Source organism: Armigeres subalbatus, chromosome 3 (genome assembly GCF_024139115.2).
Source record: "Armigeres subalbatus isolate Guangzhou_Male chromosome 3, GZ_Asu_2, whole genome shotgun sequence".
Taxonomy (NCBI): Eukaryota; Metazoa; Arthropoda; class Insecta; order Diptera; family Culicidae; genus Armigeres; species Armigeres subalbatus.
In genome coordinates this window covers 142,997,928-143,008,775 of record NC_085141.1, presented here as the reverse complement: position 1 = coordinate 143,008,775, position 10,848 = coordinate 142,997,928, and the positions used below count along the sequence as shown (strand labels likewise).

Here is a 10,848-nt window from a genome sequence, read left to right as displayed (position 1 = left end):
CAGCGTTAATGCAGTGATCGTGAACGTACCTTTTTATTTGATCAAATATCAAATTGATCGAAAATGTCGACGTCGACACACCTCGATCATCACAAATCGTCGGAGTAAGGAAAACTTCTGGATAGGCCTTATTTAACGTGTAAATTGACCAATCCTTATCATCACTGGTTCGCGCATTATAGATAGTAGAGATCTAGATGAGCGAGTATAGCTGAGTCGATTTTTTTGCCTGTGCAACGCGCATAAGTGACGTCCACAGCCCTTAACGTTTCCATTGAAATCGTACGTCATGCTCGTTTGGAACCACTGACAGTTCGTTTGAGACAGAGTTATCTTCGGCCATCTATATATTCACTATCTATTAAGTTCTACGTCCGAATGTGTGAGTGGCGATAGGAAACAACAATGCCCATCCTAGATGGGCTACCAGCAAAGTTTGGGTAAAAAATAGATTTTCCATATATTTTTGACTCCTTCGCAACCATTGTGAGTCACATTCAATTGAGGTTATGAGCAGAAGGAAAACAAACATGTATTTACACATGCCGAATTGCACAGCAGTGTGCGAGCGTTAAACGTCACTCATCTCTATAGTGCGCATGTACAAACTGTCATCGTTAAACAGAAAATAAACAACATCAAGCACCAATCCGGTATTCGGTACAACAGTTATGTAAAATATTTTCAAAATTCTGTAATTTCAAACGAATTTGCCATAAAAGTTTAATTGTTGAAACAATAATGGCATTCAGCGTTAGATATACTTCATCTTTTTCCGCAACAATCTGGACGACCAATCAAAAAACGAGACCGACCTAAAATCTCGGCTCGATGCGATTCAATTTCCGAGAACAAAGGAACTATCTGGAGAAAGATGACCTTTGGAAGAACTTGGTACGAGACTACAAGGAAATGGCATTCGATACAGGTAAAACGATGCGCGAGCGACCGTTCGCAGTGGAATCTATCTGACATTGTTGGTGGCACTACTACTGCTGCGCCACCAATCCGGACGAGGCCGACTTCGTGACCGATTTCGGCGGTGTCCAACGAGCTGCAGCTGGTATCCCAGCTGCCAAACCGACCGCAGCTCCAGACATCCAGTTTCTGCAGCGGTGTTCTGAAGAAGGTCATCCGGGATATCCCTCGGTGTGTTTCTCATCTGGTTGGACAATTTTGACCGAGGTCGCCATCTATAAGGCCATATGTCCTACTTGCAGCCCCGGTATATGACATTCCACGAGCGGATAGTGGATGTGGGTTCAACAACGAGTGGTGGATGATGCAGAAGAATGGTCGATTACGATATTAACGAGGAAAATCTGTAGAAAAAAAATGCAGTAAGGTAACTATTACTATGCAGTTTTATTTGGAGAAAGAAATGATCATTCAAAAAGCTCATATGCAATCATTGCAGCTTTGCGTTTGATATGCATATTTAACAACAAGGCAAGATATATCGCTTGTAAATAGCTAAATAGTTTATTTAAATACAATTAAAAAAATCCTTTTCCTGTCGTCCGTTTACGGATACGGCTCTCTATTCTTCGTTACAAGATTCACCTGGTTATGATTCGTACGTTGATTATACACGTCCGATAAGAAGGTAAATTTTCTATCGAAAATGCGTTGAAGAGAGGCACGTTGTTAAAGACTGCACTAAAGAACCGAGATGCTTGTTCTGCAAACCATACGACGGGTGACTTCCAAAGCCCTGCATACAAGAAATGGGATGGCGTCCCGGGAGTACTGGAATATAAATATATAAATCATATTAATCTCAATCATTGCAACACTTCACCTGCAACGCACACCTTTGTGGCAATGCTGGATGCACTCATGGAGAAGCTGATCGGCTGAAGATAGGTAATCATCGGAGCGACTTCAACGCTTGGACAGTGGAATGGAAAAGCAATCACTCATATTCTTGTTTACGTACGAACGCGCTTTCGAACGAAAGATGCGCATTCTCGTCTACGCCAGCAAAATCATCGAATCGGATTCGTTCGAAAGCTCCGTTCGTTCGTAAACAAGAATAAGGGTGAGTCTAACCAATGGAAGCCCGGAAGTCAGACTGGACAACGAAGGTACCGTCAATACATTTCGCTGAGAAGAACGATAGGGAAAGAAATTGTTCTATAACCAAATAATATCTGTTGAAATTATATTATGGGCGGTTCGTCCTCGTTCATTTGTGATCCGTGGTGCTTGTGATGCATGGTTTCTATATGTGGCTCGAAACTAAACCATTTGAAAATATTGATTTCGATTGATTTAAATATTTGATTCTTGTTTACGTACGAACGCGCTTTCGAAAAGCAGATGCGATTCTCGTTTCGCCAATCAAAGGGGAAACGATTCGAACGAACTGCATTCGTTCGAAAGTTTTCGTCCGTAAACAAGATGGGGGTGAATATTGCCATTGGATCGTGTGTGTTCCCACGCCGAATTAATTTATATTGCTAACCTATGTCCTTGTAGACTAAACTAACCAGACGTCCCGGATTCAGTCCACATGTCCCGCAGTAACAGGCGTCCCCTAAAACGTCCCGGATCCCATGATGGATCTGTTAAGTCTAGGGAATCAATAGAAATAGAATGTTTAGAAAATCTAGATCCGAAAGATCGAAAGAAATCTAGACAATTTCCGTAAGTACTCAAAAATTTAGGCATTCTGAAGGATCAACAAAAATTTAGTTAATTTGTTAGACCCTAGATATCGTAGAAATCTTAGGAAATTTAAGCATTTTACCTAATAACCGAGATAATAACCTGGAAGGTCTAGCGAGAGTGAGAGTAATATGGATGATTGTACATATATATTTTTGAATAGCTTAGATTAAGCTATGCTTTCAACTACAACTCGATTGTAGGAACAGTTTAGCGGTTATAGGATTGCTGAACTTCAATGTCAGTTGAATTGCGCTCCAAAATCAAATGCTTTTTCATTATTACCTGACGTCGAGTGCAAAGGTTTGATATCTGAAATGCGTTCCCCTTTTTTTTTAGCGGCGTTCGCTAACTGTTACAGTTATCGAACGGCTTGTGTAAATTTGGAGCATCCTTAAATATAAGAAGATTTAATGACCAGCAAATTCAAATAAGTGCCCGAAATACTGAAGATTGAAAAAGACAATTTCCCAGTTCTCAATCGATTTGAAACGATTTGATACACTTTTACGTAATACGTAAATACGTAATGCATAAAGTGTCTCGGATTGGACCAAGAAAAGTTTGGTCACTTTTTTGTAGACGAACCTTAAATATAAAAATAATGCTAAAGTTAAGTCACAGACGGTAAGTCATATCTGCACAACACGTGTTCCGGATGGAAAATAATACCGTGATGTGCCCTAATTTCGCGCGCGCTCTAACTTCCCCATTTATTTTTTTCAATTTTTAGGTACCAGCCAAATTGAAAAATCTGTAAAATTACAAAATATCATTGTTGTTGAATGTTTTTCACGAAAGAACTTGAAAAACAAACTTGATTTAGTACACCAAATAAAATTATTTCAATTCGGTCCTCCCAACGACCGCCATATTTGCTTGTGCTAGCTTGAGACGAAGACACTGAAGTAAACAAATGATTTACTGTCAAAACTGGCTACTTTTTAGAAATATTTGTATCCATTATGCTCTGTTGGATATATTTATTCGTCATTACTATTGAAAAGTGTGAAACTGTATGTATATTGTGTTTCTTTAGATTTTCGATTTGGGCGCAAAATTAGGCATATGAGAGTAATAGAGTGCCTAATTTCGTTTATTGTTTGTTTAGTTTCATTTGCAACATTCTAATGAAAAAAAAGAATATAATGCACAGGACAGTTTTACACTGAATAGAACCGAGGAGTTCATTACCATATCTTTTATCAATTTTCAGGCGGATAACCACCGACATCGACTAATTTGACTTGAAAGATCTTATAGATTAGTGCTTGCAATAGCTATCAAATCCGATGTGTAAAATGATGCTAAACTTTAATCGAGGATAAAACTACAGTAGCTTTTTCGATAATGTATATCCAGTATTTTGCGCTTGATAATGGCGGCGTGAGTTCCTTTAAGTTTGACATTCAAGAGGTAGAAAACATTGGCACTCATCAAGTATGCCTTGATATAATGAAAGTTTTCAACGTAAATAAACAAACGTCAACCAACATCCTTCACGGAATCTCTAATATTATTTCTTTTCCAAATTTTCATTGTTATTAAATATTTCTCTTCTATTTTAGGTTTCCTATGAATTAAACCCAAGAAATATACATTTCGAAAAATGCTTGAATGGATTCTGTTTGATCCAATGAGAAAAAAATTGGATTTTGAATCAAATTATGAATGCTGTACTCGTGCCTTGTGAACATAAAGCCAGACACATAAAACTGTCCAATTGATTTTTGCCATTTCACCAATTTGGACGAGACTGAACTGCTGAATAGTAAAATCAAAGAGATGTAAAATGAATCTTCTCAGTGTTTGTTAAAAGTTAAAAAAAACGCGTTGACGATGGATGTCCGAAATTGAACGCAGACAGGCTTTTTCTATTGATCCTTATGTTGCACTTTTTCCCGAAAATTGCATTTGCCAGAAAATTTAAAAATGGTTCCATAAAGCAACCAACCCATATAGCCTGTTTAAGTTCTTCCAACAAATATAGCACGATAATCAAAACTGATTTGATCGTTACAATCACCCATATTCTTGTTTACGTTAAAACCGTACGATCCGTCCGCGCCTTCCGAAAGGATTAGCGGATGGTTTAAGCGCCACTCCTAATGGAGACCATCCACCTGTTCTAGGGTTGCCCTCACAGACCTTTCAGGAAAGGGTTATTATCTTCCAATAATGAAGGAAAGCGAAGATCGACAGGCTATAGGATTCCAAAAGAAATTACTCCCTTCAAAACACGCTCGATCATTAAAAAGAGCAAGACAATCTAGTTAACGCAGAATATCCGCTTACGTTATCGTCATCGGTTGGCTATAACAGCTCACCCGATCAGATCTGGAAAAATGGAGAGGTCCGTTGGTTGATCTCAGGGCCAACTCTCCCCGATAAAATAATCCAAAGAAAACTACTGAAAACGATACCAGTGACATGAAAACCTCCTCTACATTACCTCTTTGTTTCTGTGAACTAAACAGATCAGTTGTCTTGTACTTTTAACATTTTATTCCAGCTCATCAAACAATATACCTATTCGCAGTTTAATTCATTGCTCTTTATTCTATCGTAGGCCTTATAGAAACGTCTCTATGCGTTGGCGGTTGACATAAGAATGATTATTTATTAGATACTTGCCAATAGAATAATATATATCGACTACTGCGATCCTACATCTCTCCTCTTTTCTACTATTGGTTTATATGTTTAGATTAAACTATTATTTGTTTACAATAAGTTTCTAATAAATTAATTAGTGTTCATTACTATTTAAATTATACAATAAGTTTAGAAATCTTTAGGTAGACATTTCTGTCTTTTGGTTTAACTTGATTGGCTTCGGTGAGTCGTCGCTTCTTCAATTCGTCGGGTGATGATGGTGGCACGACGTCCTGTGTTTTAGTTTCTTTCGCGTTAGAGTCTCGGCATCCTGAAGTTGTATACCAGTGAGAGTTGATTTGAATTCTCATCTGAAATAAAATTTATATGAAAACTACGATGATTTTGAATAATTACATCTTTTGATAATATGTTGAGTAATACCTATTGCATCTTTGTCCAATAATGGGTTTTATTTAAAGTTCGTTGAGGTGATTTACATGCCGGCTACAATGTCACCTGTTTCAGGATTTTCAATTGAAGGCGTGTTCCATCTCTTTGGATAACTTTGTATTGTTGAGGGTTAAATTTGGTGAAAGTTTATTTTTCCGAATAAAATTTTCACTACAACACTAGTCTCCAACATCGATGGTAGACTCTTTAGCTTTCCTTTTTCGTCACTGTATAGTTTTCCTTTTGTTTTCTGCAGCATCATTTTGTTCAGCTTTGTTTATACTTACTTTGAGTAGAGTTTGAGTAGTATCCCTATATTCCATCCAAACATAAGTTCAGGGGAGAGAAATTTATTACTGAATGTGGAGTTCTGATAGGCATGTAGGAAATCTTGTAAGTCACTTTTCCAATCGTCCCATAGCTGCGCTTATTTTGATAGATTTTAGAATAGTACGATTTTGTCTCTCTACCTGTCCATTCTGGAATGCAGCATAAGGAACCGAATGTTTAATTTTTATCCCGTTTCGTTTACTAAAAGTCGAAAATTCGTCCGAAGAGAATGGCTGACCATTATCACACAGTATTTCTTCTGGGTATCCAAACCTTGCAAATGTTGAGAAAAATGTTTCGATCCGATTGATTGCACTATGAAACATAAACAATAACAATTTGCCATTCATTCTAATACTGATAAACAAGATGTCATTCTGTCAATCCAATGTCGACTATGGAAGAAGAACTTGTATCCAATATGACATTGTATGCAATAATATACGAAGAGCTTTGTGGCAAAGAAGCTTTACGGAGTACATGAACTTAGAAGTTAGAATTAGTTGTCATACAATATGATACACTGTAGATTACATGAAAGAACTATACAGAATTGAAACAGAATGATTAGATCGATAAAAACCATGTTTGATATAAACCACTTGCGTATTGAAAGCTCAATAAATTATCTTCAAACCTGAGAACAATCCGAGTATTATTTGGAAGAAGATTCTCAACAAATGGTTATGGGCCCAGTGGTTAACTGGCAGTAACGGTCGTACTATACCGTTGGACACAGACTTCTTCTGGACTGGTGGACGATTCTGGACTGGTGGACGACTCTGGACTGGTGGACAATTCTGGACTGGTGGACGATCTTGGACTGGTGGAAGACTTTGAACCGGTGGAGATTCTGAACCGGTGGACGATTCTGACGTGGACGATTCTGGCCTGGTAGACGCTTCTGGAGAGCAACCAGAAGGAATGACTTCGGCGAGCAGCAGTGACGCAGGGCGGTGGCTACGGAGGGAACCTCGAGCGCACCTGCCGATCACCGGCGTCCTGCTCAGCGGGACCGCGCCAATGTTTTTGATGGCACGGAGGCCAATTTTCCAGCCTGAAGTGGCGTATTGAGCAGGTTGGCTAAACTTAAATTAGCTCATACGCTGGTCAGGACACGATTGAAGAATACTATATGTTCCCGGCGAATCGGAAGAGAGAGAGAAGAAGGAGAGATGGAGTTTGAACAACGAAAAGAAGAAGACGTTGAGGGCTCTGGACGAGATCGTCATGCTGTGAACAACGACATCCTCAACAAACTCATCGGACTGAATACGCGAAAGACGCCATGGATGTTTTGGTAAAACATACGAGGCAGGGAACCGCTGCATGGTCAGCAGGAGAGGTTATTCTCATCAAATACCGCAAACATAACTCGTTGAGGGAAACCTTCGACGAATACGATCTGATAATCAGAGAATGTGGAGAATGCGTTCTGAACAACTCAGAAGAGAAGGTCCATGCCCCTACTCAGCGCTATTCCAGACCATTACAAACATGTGAAAGGAGCATTGCTTGTTCTGTCCAATGAAGAGTTGAGAAGTCCGTGACTGACATCAAGCGGATGTTTTCGACGCCGAATCCGGGGAAGACTTTCAGAAGGAACCCGAAACATAGCGCTAGCATCGAAGAAGGCGACAACCCGTTGCTTTGATGCAACGAGATCGGTCACTTAAGAACAAATGTCCTTAATGAAGAAGTTCGTGCCAGGAAGGAGAAGTACCTGAAAGAAAAGAAGAAGAACCCAAAAGAACAATCGCCATGATACTAAACCAACGCGGAGAAAGCCAGAAAGTTTGAGAGGAAGCGGTAAGATTCGTTGTAGATTCGGGAGCGAGCGACCACATGGTCAACGACAGAAATCTTCTGGAGGATATCCAAGATTTGAGAACCTGTGTTGATTTCCAAGCAAAGTCTGAGAAAGCTTCGGCTACAAGATGGGAAGATTGTTGAAAAGCATTGTCGGGAAAAATTTAATAAAGAATGTTGAATGTGCAATGCTTTTTCATCCCGAACTTGAAGAAAATCTCCTTCTGTAAGAAAAGCTAGTAAAGCGGAAATAGGGTTACTTTCATTGATGAAGAGGTCATTTTGAAAATGAGGACGGTGATTGCTTCGGAAGCTTCATTGAAGGTTTGTTCCATTGATTTCGTTTGGGAAGAAAGTCTAGAATATGCTGAGTTCAGCATATATTGGAAATCAATGAGTTTAGAGACTGTGCATAAGGAATGGGACACTTGAGTATTTCGGGGATAGAAAAGCTAATAAAGAAAGGAATGGCTGGGGGTATCAATATACATTCGAAGACTGGAGTAAAACGACATGTGTAAGGATGTTAGAAACAGACCGCAACAAGTTCATACATATAGAAACACCCAAGATCGAAACGGCTGCTTGAATTAATTCATTCAGACGTATGCGGAGCATGGAAAAGGAAACGTATGACGGATACCGCTACTTGTGACCTTTATAGATGACTACACACTTTCTGGTAGTTTATCTTTTGAAAATAAATCAGTTTTTGAGAAATTCAAGGTTTGAAGCCATGTTTCATCGTATTTTGGACACAATTTCTATGCTAAGGTGTGATAATGGTGGAGAATATGCCAATACGAATTTCAAACTTATTGCAAGAAAATGGAATTCAAATGATATTTACAGTTCCATATCCACAACAAAATGGCGTTAGTGAACGCATGAATCGAACTTTGATGGAAAAGGTTAGAGCAATGCTGTAGATAGCAGCTATCCAAGGATATGTGGGGAAGCATTATATGCAGCAACATATCTGATAAATAGATCCCAACAAATGGGGTAGATGAAAACAAAACACCATATGAGATTGGTTTGAAGACGACCAAATTTGAAAAATTTAAGAGTGTTTGTCGAACACACAACAAGTTCCGAAAGAAAAACGACGAAAATTAGATCCAAGAACGATATCATTGATATTGTGGATACGCAAACAATGGATATAGACTGTGGATAAAAAATACGATCTGTCGAGATTGGTAGAAACGTGATATTCAACGAGTCTAATATCATCAATGATGATTTTAGGTCAACCGAATCAAAAGAACATAATTTCGTCGGATCAAGACGTGATTATAAACGCACGATTTGATCAAAGAATGTTGTCAGAAGGCACAGAAATGGAACGGAACAGTTGTCAGCGGAAGATTCGATAGACGGTGATCGTACTATAGTCGAGATAGATCAGGAAGATCAACAATCACTCGAAGAATCAGTTGAAGAACTGACTATGAAAGTACATGCGAAAGTCACGCAGACGAAGAAGATGAAGATGACGAACAACAAGGGTTACGGCGAAGTAACGAGAAAAGAAAAATACCAACTTGAGTATTCAGATTATAAAGCACATGTCGCGGATATGTAACGAGTTATTCCACAAAACATAGAAGAACGAAGAGAACTGAAGACTGGAAGAATGGAAACTGGCAATTCAAGACGAACTCGACGCATTACATCAATGACACTGGACAGTTGTTAACTGTCTACCAAAAGGTGTAAAACCAATTCAATCGAATGGGTTTTCGATGAAAGAAGATGGAAGGTATAAAGCTAGATTGGTGGCAAAAGGGTGTTCTCAGCGTCCTGGGTTTGATTTCGCTGAAACCTATGCACCAGTTGCTAACTAGAGAGCGTTCGGTTAGCCTACACTGGCAACGAACATAATTTGCATGTACATCAAATGGATGTCAGACTGCATTTCTAAATGGAGAATTAGACGAGAATCTATATGAAACTCCAAAAATGGAAATGATCGGTCACATTGTTCAACTTATAAGTGTTTATACGGCTTGAAGCAAGCCAGCTCGATCATGGAATAAACGCTGATGATGCTATACGAACTTGGTTTCATTCCATTGAAAATGACTGTTGTATATAGTCAAAATCCAAAGGAATAATACTCATCTTATATGTAGATGACATTCTGGTAATGGAAAGAATAACGAAGATATATCCTGGGTTAAGGAAAAGTTAGGAAGGTTATTCCAAATGAAAGATATGTTGAGGTAAAGCATTTTCTGGGAATGGAAATCGTACGTGATTTTGAAAATCAGACGATAGAAATTTCTCAACCACAATACATAGAGAAGCTTCAAAAGATTTGAATGCCTGAGTGCAAACCGAGTGGACACCATTGGATTACAACACCAAATGGTCGAAGTCTGAGGAAAACTCACCGAACAGCCTTACAGAGAATTGCTTGATGCCTACAATACCTTTCGATAACATCAAGACCAGATATTTGTACTGCAGTCACATTTTGAGCAACAATATACGAACTGTGCCACGGACTGGCACTGGTCAGATTAAACGAATATTGCGTGCTACGGGAACGACCGACACAAAATTGTATACTCAAAACATGAAGATAAGCCCCATTAGTAGGATTTGGGATGCAGATTTGCAAACGATCCAGATGATAGAAAATCATTATCAGGATATGCATATCTATTATATGGAATCTAATTTCGTGGTCAACGAAACGGCAACCAACCATCAGTTTATCAACGAGTGAAGGGAATTGATTGCACTGTGCGCTGCTGCTGCAAAAGAAGGTGGCTAACATCACTTCTCAATAATTGAATATCATCACACACCATTCATCATCATGGAAGACAGCATCCGTGCATCAGTATAGCGAGGAGCTGAGATCCTTCCAGCGAATGAGCGCGGACATCAAATACCTTTTCATTCGGGAACTTATCAAAGGAGGGAAACTCGCTGCAATTCATCCCAAGCGTAGACCAACCAGCGGACGCGTTTCAAAGG

The 10,848-nt window shown here is 39.1% G+C and overlaps 1 pseudogene; it reads right to left on the bottom strand.

The window, feature by feature from the left end:
• Nucleotides 1-2,487: 2,487 nt before the first annotated feature.
• LOC134222024 (uncharacterized) overlaps nucleotides 2,488-10,848 on the bottom strand; it is a 24,387-nt pseudogene continuing 16,026 nt past the window's right edge.